The sequence below is a fragment of the Aulostomus chinensis genome, chromosome 16 (genome assembly GCF_037954235.1).
Source record: "Aulostomus chinensis isolate RoL2024-O1b breed Wild chromosome 16, RoL_Achi_v1.0, whole genome shotgun sequence".
Lineage (NCBI taxonomy): Eukaryota > Metazoa > Chordata > Actinopteri > Syngnathiformes > Aulostomidae > Aulostomus > Aulostomus chinensis.
The window spans coordinates 2,039,684-2,058,882 of NC_141335.1; the positions used below are offsets into that span (position 1 = coordinate 2,039,684).

General features: G+C 46.0%; 1 protein-coding gene and 1 long non-coding RNA gene across 4 annotated transcripts in view; both read right to left on the bottom strand.

Moving 5' to 3' along the window:
• The window catches only part of LOC147247113 (uncharacterized), a 117,119-nt gene extending 114,836 nt beyond the window's left edge, over window positions 1-2,283 (bottom strand). Inside the window, exon 1 of the long non-coding RNA XR_015109428.1 lies at window positions 2,139-2,283. This is a non-coding gene — a long non-coding RNA (uncharacterized LOC147247113). The remainder of the gene's footprint in view (window positions 1-2,138) is intronic.
• The window catches only part of nrg3a (neuregulin 3a), a 302,381-nt gene that overhangs the window by 264,701 nt on the left and 18,481 nt on the right, over window positions 1-19,199 (bottom strand). The gene's annotated exons all lie outside the window — the stretch shown is intronic.

Here is a 19,199-nt window from a genome sequence, read left to right on the forward strand (position 1 = left end):
GCTGCACCGCAGCTGCAGTAGAGTTTCAGAACTCTGGACAGTTCCCTAAATGTTGCCGAGCTCACAGCAGCGGCTTCGCTAACGGCAGAGGACTGACACAACAGTCAGCGTACATTCAGCACCATCAACATCCACAGACACAAGCCTGGCGTCTGGTCCTCAGCAGCCTGCTGACTGGTTTTGTTCTACATGAAACAAGCGTCAACCATCATCGCTCTTAAGCCGGAATTTCAAAAACAAAGGGACACTTCAGCATGAGGATCTCCACACATATTTAAAAAAAAAGGTGCACAGGAATAATCTTCATACAGTCGTGCGTGTCTGACACTGCTGTTCACACGGACAGCAGTGACCTGACATTGACCTTATAAGACAATATTTCCATCAAGATGTCTGATGAGCTTCTTATGGAATGTTCTATCCACATTCCTGTTAAAATGCAACAGTTAAAATTCCATATTACATGAATATACAACTAATTTCATTTCACATGAGCCTCGCTGGATGATGCATGTGCAGAGTTTGTGAATCAGACTGTCACCTTCCATTCACAAACTCTGCACATGCATCATCCAGCGAGGCTCACACATTCAGCTGCATGAACAAGAGGAAAACACTTGTTGGACGGCAGGGATTTCTTTCGTCAGTTTTAAACAAAGCTGTGTTAAACACAAGAGGCACTTTACACTTATCGTGTGCCGATCAACAGGAGCTGAGCAGGGGATTTAGCCTGATAGGGAGCTTTGATTCTCCAGATTTCTTGGACGAGGCCATGTTGACAACCGTTAAAACGCTAATCTCATCCAGGTAACGTATTTCCAGATGTGGTCATGAATGGAGAAGTGGTTTATCAATGATAATGATATGCAGCTTCTACTCTGCTGGTGGGTGGAGTTTGCCTCGCCTGAAGCACTCTGATGGTAGCGATAACAACTGGTAATGCCCATATTTAATGAACTGATAACATCTGCGAGGAGTGAGAAAGACAGTGTAATGATTATACTAATTAATTCGCAGACTGAATGCCCATCCGAGGGAGGGAGTGCTGAACGAACCACGATGGGAAAAACATGGAAAATCAGAAAATGAAAGCCTGTGAAGTCTCAAGTGTGCAAAGGGAGAGAGAATAGAACAGAATTTTTCGACAGAGGAAGAATTCAAACAGTAAAAAAGGTGAAAAGGAAGAAGGCAAGTGAGAATATAGGAGGGGAGTGAGTGTTAGTCAGAGGGGATGGGGGTGGTGGAGAGGAGTGTGGAGGAAGGACTTGACCTTGAGGAACTGTCAGGTGGTGTAGAAGGCTGGAGAGGGCCAGAGAACAAGTTGGGAGAGCTGTTTAATCATCCATTGAAACAAACCCCGCTCACCCTCTTGACAATGTTGGCCGGGCTTCGTTCAGCTCGCTAAGCAGCCATGGGATAGCTCATCACCAGCAGCTGTGGACGGGCCCACGACTCAGACTCTTACATCTCCCCCCTCATCTCGCGTTTCTTTACCCGGCCTGAGTCATGTTGGAAAGGCACCAGCACCGCTACACCGGGTGTGGCTTTGCTTTCAGCGGTGGGGGGGCACTATTAGTACAGCTCAACGGAGACGTGTGCTCCAGTCACCTGAGGTCTCACAATCCTGACAGTTGGCCGTCCTCCTCGATTCATGTTCCCTCACGCGTACAATCACAATCACCACGCCAGCTCATAGGACACAACATTTCTACAACAATGAATTCTAGAGCAACACACACACACACACACACACACACACACACACACACAGCTGCACTGTTTAAGCATGCCATCATGAGTAGCTCAGGAGACAGGATGTCAGAGTCATGAATGAGCTCAACAAGTCACGCTCCAATTTAGCAGCTGCTTGATGCTCTTCCGGTCTCCTCCAGAGTTTGCTGGGTGTTACTGACGTGCAGGTTCTGCGTGCACGGCCAAGCCACCAATCACAATCATTCTCAGCAGGACAAACGAGCTCAAGACATGGCGCCGATTTACCACGCAAACAAAGAAGTGATCAAAATTGAAAAAACAAAACCTCAAGTTTTTCCAAGTATCCCACACAATCAACAGATGTGTACCTGGCTAACAACATCCAGGAGCATTTCCAGCTGCTGCACCTGAAGTGTTGAACTCACCTGTCCTGTCCTGTCCTCTCGTCGCGCCTCCGCCTCCTCCTCCTCTGCTTCCTGGACACAAGGAGGCAAACGAACGAACCACGATGGGAAACTAATTCACCAGCCACCACCTGCCTACCGACAACAGCTAGTTAGCTCACCAACGGCAGGTTACCTTACCAACAGCTGGTTAGCTCACCAACGGCAGGTTACCTTACCAACAGCTAGTTAGCTCACCAACGGCAGGTTACCTTACCAACAGCTGGTTAGCTCACCAACGGCAGGTTACCTTACCAACAGCTGGTTAGCTCACCAACGGCAGGTTACCTTACCAACAGCTGGTTAGCTCACCAACGGCAGGTTACCATACCAACAGCTAGTTAGCTCACCAACGGCAGGTTACCTTACCAACAGCTGGTTAGCTCACCAACGGCAGGTTACCTTACCAACAGCTGGTTACCTTACCAACGGCTGGTTAGCTCACCAACGGCAGGTTACCTTACCAACGGCTGGTTAGCTCACCAACGGCAGGTTACCTTACCAACGGCTGGTTAGCTCACCAACGGCAGGTTACTTTACCAACGGCTGGTTACCTTACCAACAGCTGGTTAGCTCACCAACGGCAGGTTACCTTACCAACAGCTGGTTAGCTCACCAACGGCAGGTTACCTTACCAACAGCTAGTTAGCTCACCAACGGCTGGTGAGGGACAAACGCTGGTTAACAGCTGGACACCGCAACCGAGCTCAACTGTTTCGAACTTATAAACCTTCATCACGTCACACTTGACTACTTTTACTTCAGAACCTGAGAGTAAGACAGTAACTTGGATTTAGTTACTCACACGAGTCAGTCGCCGCCGCTCTCCGCCGGCTGAGAATTGTCATTAAAGGCAGGAGCAATCAATTAAATCTGCGCCAGAGCCTCATTCGCGCGGTCCTAGTGCCGACAGGGTCTCTTTACGCAAATAAAAGTAGAAATACTCAGATAAAATAGTACTCTGGTAACAGTAAAATTCTCCATCCAAAATTCTATTCAAGAAAAAGTAGAAAAGAATTTGATACTTTCATAAGTATCAGAGGTAAAAGTACACATTGTACATGGTGTGTGTGTGTGTGTGTGTGTGTGTGTTCAATCAATACAGACGTAATGTCTTCCTCGGTGAGACTTCAAAGATGGGACGACGTCATCTCCATCAGGCTTTGCAGCATTTTAGGAGCAAAATCTTTCCCTTCAAGGAAGCGAGTAACTGTCTGGAGTGAGATTGATGTAGAGGAGTGCAAGTGCAGTCACCTAAAATATCCATACTCAAGTAAAGTACAGACTCCTCGGCTTTGAACTGAAGCACAGTACTTGAATAAAAGTACTGTGATACTCTCCACATCTGGCTATGTCCATCCAGCCCTCCCTCAACAGCTGTGGGCAGCTCCTGACCAGCAGCTCTGGACAGGCCAGCGAGTTAGAATTTTATGTGTTCCCTCTCATCTCGCTGTCTTTTTTTTGCATCGTTGGAAATGTTCCAGTTGCACTTCCAGCACTCTTGGTTCTGGGAAGAGGAATAAAGTGATCGTCTGAGTACAAACTGTAGCTATAAAAGGACACAAGCTCTTTTGAAATCCACTTCTTCAACCAATCAGGGCCGCATCTCCTATTCCCTTTCACAGCCAGGAGAGCCTGCACCTCAGCTCACTGCTATTTAAATGATAGATTCAGGAAGTTGGAGAAACCAGAGTTTCTGCAAAAGAAACACTTGACTGCTCAAAATACATTTCAGAATATTAAAGTTAAATTCTGTTTCCCCTGGAAGGTTTCCTCTGTCCTGTCAGTTTTTATTTAAGCTGCTTAGATGTCCCACAGCATTTGCTGCTAGCACTGAAAGTGCCCCTCTAAGATGTGTGTGTGTGTGTGTGTGTGTGTGTGTGTGTGTGTGTGTGTGTGTCTGTGTGTTTTACAGAGGCAAAAATAGATCAAGTTAAGAAGAACAACTTAGATCATTAGATCACAACTGACATGCCAACAAATTTAAACTACAGGGCAGTCAGAGAGCGCAGCACACCTCTGCCTCCATGGAAGTCAAACTCCATGTAGACGTTCATTCCATCGAACTGATCTGCCACAATGCGTCCAGGGTTCTGGTCCAGACGACCCGCGCTCACCAACCTGGGTTGAGGTCGGCCTGATCGTTTCGCTTGATCCTTTTAAAATTCAAACTTGTAGTCACGAGGCTGCCAGTCCGTGTAAATGGGATGCAACACTCCTTGTTTCTGCTGCAGGAGGATCGCGACACGTACTTTAAAACATTTGTGCTTTGATTTATTCACCCTGTAATCCAACAGGGTGAAGCATCTCTGAGCGGAGCCTGTGTACCTGAGAGATGAGCGCCCACAGGAGGAAACGCTTCGTGCTGATTTAAGACTGCAGCAACCATCCAACATCCACCGACTCACCGATGGCTGCAAGTAGAAGTGGGTTTAAACAACAAGGCACTGCACCACTTGAATTCAATTTAATATTTCCCTTTTATGAAATCTCCCCCTTTAATAATCTGGGATTAATAACATTTTATCTTTATGGAACATGAACATGGCAGCACGTTTCAATTACACCTCACCAACTAATTATAGGCTTCAGTTTACGACTTCCTACTCCTGCATCACATGACGGGAACCACCTGACCCACCTGTCACATGTGAATTTAACAACGCACCTATCGGCAAACAGATGTGCACTTGTCCTGATGAGCCGAAGTACGAATGTGCACTGTGATTGTTCCGATAAAATGAATTATGCTCAACAAAACTTACACAACCTCATCTTTGGCTCTGAAGCATTCATCAAATGTTTTAGCTGTAAACACAGACACACAAGCACACGGACAGATTGTAACTCACAAACGCCACCAAAGAAAACACTGGCTCGTCATTTCTGTCTCCGTTCCACGAAATCCTACGGATCGTGTTGTGACTCTTTTAGTCACTCATTATCCACCATTTAGTTTCCAGGTATTCTCTATTTTGCCACAATCTTTGATAGAAAATTAAGTGCTTGAGATTAATTCAAACAAATGATGAAAAATGACTTAAAACTGTGTAAGCACTATAAGATCCTCTCATTTATGGCAAGAAGTGGAATTTCATTTTTTTGTGTGTTTTACTGATCATACGTCACACATAATCGCGGTAAAGCTTCAGGGTTTTTGCACTATGATTGTGACATCATCGTCAAACTCTTTAATGATCCTCTGGAAATTGATTTCATGAAAAACAAAAGAATGTAGAAAATAAAAGCTACCATATTTACCATCTCACCAGTAGCACAGCACACAGAGGCCCTCCTCCTGCCGGCCCAGTGCTTCCGGTAAACACTAAAACTATCGGCGGTTCGTCTTGGCTGCATCTCACACCCTCTGAAGGAGCTCCGCTACATTTTGGAGTGTGGAGAGCTCCTTTTATGTCTTCCTGCTAAATCTCTGTGGGTTGCTGTGCTCCTGGCGAGGCCTCGCCAAGGATGAGGATGTATTAGTCACACACATGTTGCACTCACACACTTCTGAATCGATGCAAGTGAGTGAGAAAAATAACTCACAGAATATGAGTGGAAGTCACGGAGCAGCAGGTACTTTGGTAAAAGTATCTATCTTTTGTTTTTAGGGCAGGTTTTCTTTTGCTGCTGTTGTTAAAGTGGAGGATTTACACCTGACTAACATGAGCCTGCACACCAGGAACATGCCAGGGTTGAAGCTGCTGCTCTGAAAGAGGAAGTGATGCATACATGCATGAATGGAGAGGAAAAACATACAGAAAAGACACAAAAAAAAGAGAAAAAAACAAGAGTTCGGAAGAAAAGAGCAGGAACAGGAATGAAAAGCACAGCAGCATAAGAGGGACCAGACAGAGAGAACTGAACAGACTCGTATAACAAGATAAAAAAGCATTCATCCCTACGAAGGGGTTAGTGAGCCAATATTCATGTGATGTTGGAGTGATAGAATGACTGAGTAGTTGATAATGTGACAGAATGATAGGATAGTCAGTAGAACCATAAACATTATGACAGAACAGGCTATAAAAATGATGGTATGATTAAGTGGTTGATGGAGTCCTGGAAAAGAGAGCGGTGGACCTTCCCCTGAGGAAAAGGTTAAAAAAACGACATGTTACGTTCTGACAAATTATTAAATGTTTCAGACAGAACGTTGCAGTTCAATCAAGACAGAACACACAAAGAACATTAAATGCAGCAGGTTCTTTGTGTGTTTATTACCTCAAACGTGTTCTGAAACACTCTAGCGTACTGGTGAGCTGCAGAATTGGTTATTTCCTGGCCACCATGTTGGACACAGACAAGCCAGCTGTGAATGTTAAGCAGTCCAGTGCATCTACTGTTCATGTGTTGTCTCTGGATTCTGGATGCACGCGCCTGTTGACATGTCCTGCAGCAACATGGGTGATGTCAGCTCGATGCTGCAGCCTTCTCTGGCTGCTAAGGCGGCTAATGTAGCTAAGACCAGGAGCGTAAGGGGGGCTGATGTTGTTGGAACATCACTGTTTGGCGAATAAAATCCCAAGATGTCCTTCATTTTTCTGCCTTTGACAATGTTCACAGTCGCAGAGGAGGAGGTGCAGCCTCTCCAGAGGGTCTGAGCTGTGCACATCTCCCCATTCTGCTGTTGGGTTCTCATGGCAACAACAATATGTCAGAAATTCACTTCTTCTATAAAAAAAACAAAAACCTTTTGTTGAAATGAGTGAGGAGAAAACACAATGCCTGAGTTTAAAAGGTGTCATTTGGTAGTGTTCATTTGATAGGGTAAGTCTGCTTGAAAACTGAAAAAGGGAAAGAAAAATAAAGAAACGAGCTCAGCTAGAAGACTGAGAAGGAGTAAGCGTATAATCAACCACCGTAGCTTTTAGTGGTGAGTGTTTAGTATTTTACCCAGGATAAAGTGTGTGTTTACTGTTGCATGGAAGCTCAGGAAAGCAGGTTACTATCATTGCAGGGTGTTACTGCAATTTTGAGGACAGTTGTACTTTACACTGTTTGTATCCTCCCTATTGAAACAAAGTCTTTTTACAGGATTTTTGACTTACAGGCAAACCTCTGTGGTGAAGCTGTTGTCTTTCTTTTTGTCTTTTTTAGAAATCATTGTTTTTATCGAATGGCTGTGGAGGAAACAGGGAAGGCTCTCATCACGTCACTGTGTCACACACAGGATGTCGCAGTTTTTTTTCATACCCTTTTAAAAAATGAACCTAGAATAGATTCCGACAATGGTGTGATCACATTCACATTTGGATGCTAACCTGGTAGCTTGAAGCTAACCTGGTAGCATCGCGGTTACCCACAATATGTAACACCTGCCTTGGTTGCTTTCTGATTCGGCTTCGCTCACTGAGGGTGGAAAGTTCCATGTAATCAGTTTGACAACACTTTTGTATGAGGAAGATGTCATCGATTCATGACACAAAACTGTCAGCATTATTAGCATCACAGCTAGAAGATTAGCCAATAATGCCAGGGAAACATTGTCAAAATTACATTTATGTTCCATATTACCATCTCATGTTTGATCCAAGTATTTTGCTGATAGGATCATTGTGCTGTTAGCAGCTCATCATATTGTTACATGTCTCTAGAACTCTTCTGGTGCCGTCTTTGAATCTGCTTCACTGTCGTCACTCTTTGCTTCTGGCCCGTTGTTTCCCTCTTACATTCCATTCCATATCTAATGTACCAAATTTACTAAAAATATAGGCTATTTACCTCTTATTACCTCAGTAATTGCATGATATTTTACAACTATTATGTATTAACATAGTTTTTCCCCACCACCACTGGCCTATAGTGTAAAGTGCTGGTATAGAAAACAACAGACTCAAATCATCATGGTTCCACAGCAGCAGAAGTGGTCCGGATGATTTTAGATGGAGGTCAGTAGCCTTGGGAGGTTCGAGCTGGCCTGATCAATAATCCAGGACCTTCACTTCCCACAGTCATAGTTGACGAAACATTCAAATGCTTTCAGCACAAAAGAAACAAATAAGAAATGCAGCTGTTGCAGTCCTTGTAACTTCTCTGCCCAACACTGGCAAAAGTGATTTGCTGTAGAGCCCCAGAGATGTTTTACACCCCATAAATCCTGGATTTTTGGACAGTTAGCCCATTACTGCATCCTACAGGGAGGCGGGAGATTTGTATGTTGTTTCCTCACCACTGGGAGCCAGGTGACATGATAGATGGTCCCGCAGGAACAAACTGAGTCGAAATACATCAGAAGACTCTCGATCATGTGCACGTGCGCGCACACACACTGAGACCTGGTCATGTAGGAGACACACCGCAGATACAAGCAGGCCATTAAGAGCTGTGGAGGCCATGATTGACATGCCCTAGTGTGACAGATGAAACGTTAAAATGCTGCTGTGACATCATCAACAGAAGCAGCCATTTGGTTCATGAGGCACGTCTGTTCGGCCTCTTTGATTTGATTGATGAAGCCACACCTGGCGGCTCCACCGCAGCTCGCTCGTCCATATCACTATCAATCTCAATAGCAGATGGTTAAGATAGCCGCTGCCAGCGTCTGGATCAGGTTTTACTTGAACTGAAGTCAGGCAAATTTACTGCTACATCACGATTCATACCGTGAAAACCAAGAAACAATCAAATCTAGTGGGGAGAATAAAGATGAGCGAAGTCAAATAATAAAATCCCCCTCAGTAAAAGCTGCTCTGGTCTGTGTACCACCCTGATGTCAAGACATTATTCAGTCTCCTCGAAGCAACCACAGCTGAGGCTTATGGGTATTGTAGTATTTTCAGCGATACACCATGGCGGCAACACAGGCAGAACGTGATTTATCATGGCGATCATGACAAAGATTGGTAATGTGCAAGCAAAAAAAAAGGAACATTTATAAAGAATACTTGCAGGAAAATGAATGACACTTTATGGAAATGTTTCATGTGTAATTTTTGAGGCAAATTGATTTCTACATTAAATTCAATTGTTATATTTTTTATTTTGATTCTTTTTCTTTCTTTTTTTTAAAATTCAGAATACCAACAGGAGAACGTTCATGGGACAGAGACACAGTTTAGGGCTTGAGATGAAACAGCACGGAAGGTGAACACGCATCCATTAGAATGTGGCATGTGGGATTGTTCATTGTTCCATCCCACAGCACAGCCTCATGTTCCACTCGTGCACCACACGGCTGCCCTTCGGCATGTAGCATGTAAAAAAACCTCACAACACACTGATGTTTTACAAGGTGTGTTTACACTTGTCGGTTTTATTCCAGATGTCAACGTGTGCGCTCTTGACTAACATGTGGGAGGCTGGTGAGTCAAAATCCGGTGGGTGGAACATGGTAGATATCACTGTCTCACTCCCCATAACGTCAGAGCTCAACTACGTGTGCAGCTGTGTGGGGGGAGGGGAGGAGCAGGCGTGGGACAGATGTGCTCCAGTTCTGTAGGGTCCTCCATTCAGGCGGATCGGACCCAGCTCTGCTGAGGCAAGTGGCCGCTCATGCTAAGCCTCTTATTACCAATTCAAACGACACTGGGCAACAGCTTCTGGCCCATCCCACACGAACATGTGCTTGTGTACCGCGTGCACATACGTGTGTGTGTGTGCGTGTGTGTGTGTGTGTGTGTGTGTTTACGTGTGTACACGCTACACATCTGTCCGGCTTTACATCCACTCCAATGAAAGCACGACAAAGAGGACTAAACATTTATTTCCTTTCATTCACGTCTAAATGTGTTTCCAGCCTGAGCTGTACGCTGGCTTTAGCAGCGCAGAGCATTGTGGGAGCAGGGCTATATATCAGAGCAATATGCTGGAAGCAGATGCTGGTGATCAGGAAAGATGGATCAGATGAGCAGGGTTCTGACATCACCATCACTGGTTTACTAACATGGATTAGCTGCTGTAGAGGTACGTGCGATGACGCTCACACTGAGGTTCCAGACCTCGATGGCTTGTGATGATATCGTTGGTCGTACATGATCCAAATGATTAGAGCAAGGATCAATATGGCTGCAGTATAAATGTTCTTTGACATAATACAAGATGAGGATGGAATATCAGGCCCCACCATGAAGCAATATATACAAATAGACACAGAAGAATTCATTAATAACCTCTGACTTTCATTTGCAGTCTGAAAAAAAAGCTTAGTGATGGAAAAACACAATAAAAACTAATAACTAAACTAGTCTCAACAAACTTGACTAATCTAGTTTAATAAACTTGGTAAAATCAAATTAAAAAGACGAACACATGACAAACTAAATTACCGGCGTCAATGTCAGACCCATGGCTCGTGATTGGTAGGTCGAAGTGCTTACACAGACAGTGATGTCATCCAGTCAGGCACGTCCCATCACCACAAGGGTTCCGGGAACAGCACACACCCTCCAGCGTGATCTCTTGTGACCCACAATTTGGTTCAGCGTGTTCAGTTGCCAATTTACTTCTTTCCCAGCTTCCTGAGAGACAGACAGACATCAGGCAGCGGAGACCCCTTCAGCTCCGCTCGTCTGCCCCTCTCGACCAACCTTTCACTCATTTATTCATTCCTTGTACTCGGCCGGCGGTCCCCACCAGCAGCAGGAGCCCCTCCAACGCGGCGAGGGGACAGATATGAAGGATACAGGCCACAGGAGAAGGAACAGCAACACTTGTTTTCATTAGAGTTTGAAGGTTGCATGTTGCCTTTGATTTATGTTTCCTGCTTCGTGCTGCATAGAACCTGCAGGTAGCTCCTGTCCATGTGTATGTGAGGCGCACACACGCTCACTAGCACATGGTTTTATGTGTTTTTATGTGAGGAACATAGAGTATGAAGAGCTGAATACATCAGCTTCTAACAATCGAACAAGCCACTGCGGGAACAAATGGACATTTGACATTTTGCTATTATTTTAAATCATTTATGTGTGTTGATGTTCAATGTGCCACACATCTGAGGACAAATAACAACCCTATCACTGCTATACACCTCATGCACCAGCCACATTCCTGCTTCAAACTACGGTTCTGGTCTTTATGGCAGTCAGGCTCAGCTTCCTTGGTCGGCAGATCTCATAACACTCAGTGGAAAGTGAGAGCTCCCTTCCTCTTCCACGTGACTCACCACCACTTCCTCTCCTCTGGTTAATCTCCCTCACCAGAATAAATCACTGCATTTGACTGCAAACCTCAACCAACCTCACACCAACAACTGCTGAAATTCACCAACACACAATCAGCAGATGACACAGCCTGTTTAAATGATACTGGAGCAGAGCAGCGAGCCCTTCAGACGTAGTTCAGCTGCTGACTCCAGTCCTGCAAGGCAACACCAGAGCAACAAAAGACTGAGCTCTCAGTTTTTAGTGCCACAACAAATGAACATACAGTTGCATGTTGGGTATCTTCAGCAGAATCTTCAGACCAGCGTGAGGCTGATCATGTTTGTGTGGCAGGGTTCAGCTGCAAAGATGACCGCTGAAGCTCAGCCGAAGCTAACTGGCTCTGTTCCCTCAGGTGCTACATTGACATTCACCTTGAAGTGGGAGGATCGGAGCAAAACAACCGTGTTTCCCGTGTGTTGATATGAAATGTATGTTTGCTTATGCCAGTATTTCACCCAGGATAAAGGTTTTCTTGACTCAAATACCTAAAGAGGGGACATGAGGTGACTGCATACATCTCCCTCTGCTGTATCTGCACCATTCTCTCCTCAGTCTGGTTCTTGGTGCACCGTCTCCACCCGCCTGGCCTGACATTGTAAATTAGTGCGCCGCTCACTGCAGAAGCCCTCTCTGCTTTAGCCTGTCAGATTGAGGCTTTACTCCGGCTGGCCGGGGGACTCCTTCCCTCTCCCTCGGCAAACACTGGGTTAGACTCATATCATGTTTCAAGCCATTACCAGCAAAGCTGAGCCCCGGGAAGGCAATGAGAGGAGACCAGTTGGGGAATGGAGAGGAGAGGGCCGGAGGAACGGTCATCCATCACCCCCCCCCCACCACTCCCTTGAAACGCTCGCCAATGAGGACAGGACGGAGGCAGGAGGCCGCTGCACCCAGGAGGGGGTCGGAGCAGCCAGAAAGGAGAGACGAATAGTGAAATAAGTGGAGAGAAAGAAAGAAAGTCTAGATTCATTCTGCCTGGTGAGAGAGCTTCATCTCCCCTAATAACAGGGAGAGAGGAGAGAACATGGGATGTGGAGGCTGAGGGCAGAGCAGACGACAAATACATCAGGAAGAGAAGGCAGAGGGAGAGGAGAGGATAAACGAGAGAGCGGCAGCTAAACACCTGATCAGGACTATCAAACGGCTATAAATTCATTTCAAATTTCATTTCAAATTTCGCAATTATCAAAAGTTGATTGCTGTGTGTTAATTTAAGGTAACAGTTAAAACAGGTGACGCCAGCAGCTAATGCAGCATGACGTCAAGGTAGCTTAATTTGAGTATATCTTAAGCCGGGCTTTATTTCCCTAAATGTTTGGGTGGAACTGATTGATGGGGCCAAAGCTGCTGCTACAGATGAATAATTCATCCACCTCCAAATCACCTCAACATCTCGAGTTCATCGCGACTTTGGAAATAAATTATTTGCAGGACCTTGGCGCCACTGGCAAATAAAAACTCCCGTCTGACACGTTTCTGTTGTAAAAGCCCTTCAACAACGCTGGAAAAAGTGAAATTGTAATTACAGAATTGTTTCAGCGACCATCTGAGTCTGTCACTGGTAAAAACAAGGACTTTCCGAGGATGAACACAGGAACCGCCCATGAGACTTGCAGGTAAGTCAATATGGAACCTTCCTGCTCCTTAGGAAGCCTCCTAGGAGGGGAAATGGAGGCCCAACACACACCCATCACATTCCTCACTCACATTTAAAATCAGCTACAACCTGTTCCTGTAATTAAACACTAATTCCTTCAGGCAAGTTGACAATTTACTCCTGTAAATAGGTTGTACATTCAGAACACAGTTCAGGTCCTTTGCTACATTGTTTCTGACATTACGTGGAGGGAAATGTTGAGGCAGCTTGTTAAGTGATCTCGTTCAGTTTTGCCTCGATGAGTCCTACCAGCATAGACGAAGACTCCGACAATGATGAGCTTTTACCTCACACAGGGGTGGAGCTTACGGCCGGTGCACAGAGGAGCAGGTGCTCTAACTCGTCAGGTCAGCAGCATTAAACCCTGAAATCTTTTACCACCAATAATGAGACTCTCGCCGTGTTGGCGTGCTCACTGTTGCGGCTGTACCCTGGTCTGGGATCAGTCTCCCACTGTGTTGGAGCCTCTTTCTGGCTGCAACATCCTCATGCTGTCATAGGGGCTCGTTCTAGGCTATGAATCTGCATGGGACAAATCTCTATCTTGGCCACACCTCTCACAGAGAGCTTTGCTTTCTGTGTCTGTCTCAGTAAACTGAGATCCACTGAACCGAAGAGGGCTTTGATCTAAACAACAGCAGGCCGGCAGCCCTACCGAGAGGACGCCAGCAGTTTCAGCAGGGGTCTCAGACGAATATCACTTCTTTGAGAGAGGACCCGTTCACATCCCCACAATCTGCAGCTCCAAGCTGGAAGGACGGAAATAGACAGCAAATAATAGCGAACACACCCTCCAGTAGCACTCAGCACAGGCCCAGTCTTCCATCTTAGCTATGATATCAGGTCGTCCTATTTTACCCGTTTAAAAGTCTCACCATCCAACCAAAACAACAACGTCCCTGCTCTCATCAAGTGACTGGAAGGATCATAAACAATATCATGTATGCAGGACAGCCAACAGTGAGTTTGCAGCGGGACACAAAGGTCTGATCCACGTTTGAGTCCTGCTCAGAATGACACTTCTCTGTTTGTTGACAAACTGGAAGTCACGTAACCTCCCCATGACAGAGGAGCTGATTCACTGATCTCAGTTTTCAGGAGTTATGTGATTCCAACAACAAAAGAAACGTAAAAAATGGCTGCTGCTGCTCCTCTGTAACTATGACAACCAAGCCAAGATGATCCCTGTTCCTAACCAGTTGGGTGTTTAACCTAAATCCAACCCGACTAGAACAATGGGGTTACATGACCCGTTCTGTCCCACAGCACGACGGTGCGCTGCATTAATCACAATTAGCTCATTGTTTGCTAATGCAGAGCGTCAGAGGTGTCGATGCTACGTATTCCTCAGTCCCGCTCTGTCGCAACTAATCAATAACTCTCGCCGCTGGACCAGACATGACAGCCTGGACATACATCAGCACAGCTGCTGCCCCACATCCCCCAAATGGTTCTATCTGGTGCCAGAAAGGATGTGGAGGAGTGATTGGAGACGAGGCCAGCCAGCAAATTAAAGTCTCAGCAAGACGGAGAAAAAGAGAGGAGAGCGGGGAGAAAAAACAGCATCCCTCTAAAGGTTAATGTGTGTTTGGATGTTGGTTGCCGGAGGGTATCTGCCACTCTAATGAGTGTGAGAGAAAGTTCCAGAAGCAAGATGGCTTTTGCCCCCCTGTCTGATGGCAGAGAAGAGACAGGGAGGGAAGGAGGGATTGTAGGACAGCTTTTCATACAGCAGTCACCGCGGATTTGCCTGAATCCCACATTCTACACATTCCATGTTACATGTTAACTCACATCCAATTATAAGTGACCTTTCATAAAACTGGAAACGGATTTCTTAGCCCATCCATCACTTTTGCTCCACTGATGAAATAAATTAATTCATTAACTCCATTAAGAGGGTAATGTTTTGAGTGGCGTTGGTCTGTCAGTGGGATTACGCAAAAATGAAAATGAGTCCAATTTTCACAACTCTTTGGGTGTCGTATGCAACAAAGAGGAACTCATTACGCGTTTGCCGCTGATTAGCTGTAGCGCCACCCGGTGGTTACACCCTGATGGAACAAATTTTAGATTGCGGTGATTTATGCAACATAAAACATTGTGGTGTGAAGGCCCTCAGTGTTAAACCAGCGTGTCTTCATGTGTATGATTGGACGTCGCCGGCAGCCTGACAGAGGGCGCCAATGTTGGTCAGCTCATATTAGCGGCACCAGTTCACCTGCATGACGCACACATACATTCACACACTGTGCATGCCAACACTTGTGTGTTACTGTAGGCCTTTGATCATACACACGCTCAAGTGGCGAGAAAGTAAACGGTGTTTCCCGGTGAAGGTTGTATCTCTGGTGCTTCAGTGGTTGGATCAGCAATAAAAAGAAATGTTATTATTATATGGGAGAGTTCTTTAAGCCTCGAATAAAACAAACGCTGTCACATTTGCCCATTTTAGGCCAAGCCCATCAGTATGCAAGGCAATTAAAGTAATTACCTCCAAAACTAACAATCAGGTTTATTTGATTCTCGTAGTCTCGTATCTATGCAATAAGCCAGCTGCCTCAAATTACACACATTACTGTGAAGAAATGGCAACAACTCATTTGTGTGAGGAGCGAGGACGAACATTACAGCGTTCGTGACATTTCACAGGGTAGGTGAGACAGAAACAACTTGACATCAATCACACTTACCTGAACGTGAGGAAAGACAAACGATAACTAAGGTAGGTTTAATCTGTATGCACCAAAATGTAACCCTTACCTCACCGATGACGACGATGTCATTCTTAGATCGAAGTGCAGAGGTTCAGGACAGTCCCGGCCAAACTTGGTTCTTTCAATTAGTGCAAACCCAGTTTGAAGTGACTGAGGTGAACATGGAGGCTGAGACCTGGTACTTATATCATTCATATTATTATTTTCAATTTGTAGATGGAATCAATGACGCTGTGTGCCAGTGAGGGCTGTGTTCAGAGGAGGGGGCGAGTCCACCTTCCCTGCTGATGAACCATAATTCCAACCTGAATGGGAGAAACTCCAGAAGGTCTCATCTTGACAGGGGGAAATGGCGTCATTACGAGGGACCACAGTGACGAGCAGTCACCTTTTACGAGCATTGACATATGAAAAACAGAAGACCCTCAAGGACCTCAAGGGTCACAGGACCCCACTTTGAGACCCCCTTGCATTGTCCTGCACTGCCACACACATCTGACTCTTCTGCTGAAGTTATGTATCTTTCTTATGAGCGTCACTGCAGGGAGTCTTCGCTTTGGATTATTACATGCCAAACAAAATCATTGAAAAAACCAACATGTGTGTAGATGAAGCGTGTGTGTGTGTGTTGGGGGGGGGGGGCTGGTGTAACTTCTCGTGATTCAATCATGGAGGAAGCTTTAATGGTGAGTTCTGTTGCTGCTGGGAGCAGAACGAGGGAGGAGATGGAAAAGGGTCACAAGTGAAATCTCCTTAATTCCATTGAGCCTCCCTTCAGGAGGTTAATGGTTGTAGTTGATGTTCTATATAAACGAGTTAGCAGGCAGTTTAGAACGGAACACTGGCAACCACTCACACTGGAAGATGCTGCCTTGCGTGCGGCTTATCGAAGATGCAATGTCGTCTCGTAGGAATGTGTGTCGCCCGCCACGAAAGGAGGTTTTGTGTGTTTGAGTCGAAAAGATTTTAAGCTTAACGTAAGTAATTTGTCAGCAGTGAGGGTGAGAGCAGTTGTCCTTCATTGTCACACTGACCGCTCACTTCAGTGGTCGACTGCTCTGGTTCAGCCTCCATCCTGGCACACGGCAGGACGGGGGGTTGATGGAGGGTTGACTTTCGACAATGCTACAGTTTTGTATACCTTCTTTTGCTTGTTTGTCTTCACACAGCAAATGCGGTCCAAGCAAAGGTCATGTGTGGGCCAACTGTTTTCTCATTGGTCAGGAAAATATATCAGGAAGGTGTGCTAACAGGATGTCATCAGATATGAATCCAGTTTCAGGTCCAAGTTTAATGACTTGGTCTTCAAACTAAAAATCCACCCACATTTTTGTGTGATTCTACTGAGAGATGGACAAACCAACGGCGATTCCTTCAGGGAGAAACTGAAACCCCCTCGATCAAACACGAATGCTGAAAAGACGCACATAGTAGAGGAGGAATCACAGTCACTCCAGCACGAGGCTGATGCATCAGCAGCAGCACATCTGGGCCGCAGGTCAAAGCTCTGACGTCAGCTCGCTGTTGAGACTATAACCTACCAGCCTTTTAACGGTGCAGAGTGTTGGCATTGTTACAAATGAGTGGGAGGGTTAAGATGAATGTTAAAATCACATGAAAGCATCACGTGAAGCTCCTCCTGACACAAACACAGGCCTCATACCACACGGTAGAAACACCAGCGGTTAATTATTCATGTTGTGGCAGCAATCTTGAATTTAAAAGGTATATTCATTCACGATATATAATATATTGAAGAGCATGTAGTTGTAGTACATGATGCATGTCGCAAAATGCCAAACGGCGTGCTGAGGCGAGCGAGACGGGCAGAAAACAGAGCTGTCACTCATGTAGGTTATTCACGGTCCAGTTCACACCTCTCGCTTTCAGAGAGAGTGAGAGAGAGAGAGAGCGATTGAGAGAGAGGAGGAAGAGTGGCAAGGCAAACATGCTGAAGGAAGTACAGCACTGACCTAATCATAGTAAATCTTTCAAATCAGTCAAACGTTTCCTTTTGAAAATCACGTTTCCATGAAAGCTGGCAAGATAAATGAAAATTAAGATATAAAGTGAATTGTTTCTACTTTCAGAACAAACATCCATCCATCTTCTCCCTCTTCTCCTGTTGAGGGTGGTGGGGGTGGAGCCTATCCCAGCAGCCTTCACCCTGGACGGGTCACCAGTCCATGGCAGGGCCAACACATAGAGACAGACAACCATTGGCTCTCCCAGCCACGCCTACGGCCAATTTAGAGTCTGGATTAACCTGGTCCCCTCTTGATGTCTTTGGACCAGAACAAACATGTTTAGTCTAATTTGGGTTGTTGAATCCAGTGAAAGCGTCTAACCAGGCCAACACAGCCCTGGATCAGGTGGTCTGGAGGGCTGGTGGGACCCACATGAGCTCAACCCAAACACACAAAGCAGATAGATGGAAAACTCAAGCAGGGACCAGAATGTTAGAAGCTGCACTCTTAGCTCCCCTCCTGGTGGCGTCGTGGTGAAGCAGGTTGCAGCTACTGAGGCTTCATTTCAGACGCCATTATGAACACATTTTACAGAGTTTGCTTCCAAAATCAGTGCCACTTGAGCAGCGGCAGTCTGGCCTCCTGTCAGTCCGCTGGGCCCAGCAGTGTGTTACTGCCGGCTGACAGGAAATGGACGATGAGCCCCAGGTCCTGTGCTGTGGCTGGACCCTGCTGCTGCTGCTGTAGCTTCCTTTTGTCAGCTGGCAAAAAAGTCAAACTACTGCAGGGACCAGCACAGCAGCACGATGAGGCTCTCCCCCTGACTTGCTGATGATTGGCTGGTGGCTCTTCACTTGCCACCACAGCTGGGACGACAGCAGTGATGTCAGATGTGTGTTTGTCTCCAGACGGCTCCTGGCTGCTGGTATGCAGCCATTCATTTAGTTATTTTGAGGGAGAGAAATTGTAGCCACTCTTGTGAGGGGATGACTCCCTCCCCCGGCCAGTGGTCTCATGTCCCCTTTTAGCACCAGCTCAGCTGGCTCGGAACCCCAAAGGCGATCTGAAAACAAGCGAGCGCCGTCAAGCTGACAACATGCGGCGTGGAAGGTAAAGGTCTTTGACAGCAACCATTGAGACTGGATGGGCCAGAAGCTGCCTACTGTCTCCAAACCCTCATCCTTTATTGAGCCCATCACGGGTCCATCAACTGGGTTAAGAAGGCTTGGTGGAGACTCATTGTACCGTTGGCCGGGTCCCCATTTGGGTTCCCTCAAAAGGCCTCACATGGGTGTGCTGGCTCGGAGGGGATGAGGGACCATCGTCTAAAGCACTTGGAGAGGACCTCCAGGTCATTGCACCAGGATGGATCACAGCAGATTGTCCACTAAAGATTTCAGGAAATACAAAACACATATTGAACTTTCCTCAGTCAGCAAGTGCAGGAGTTGATACATAAGAAATCAGCAGGCCTGAGGAAAGTGAACTGTGGCTTTGCAGAGTCAATCTTTGCCTCATTAATTAACTCAACAGTCTCTTTCGCCCGGCCGGCACTG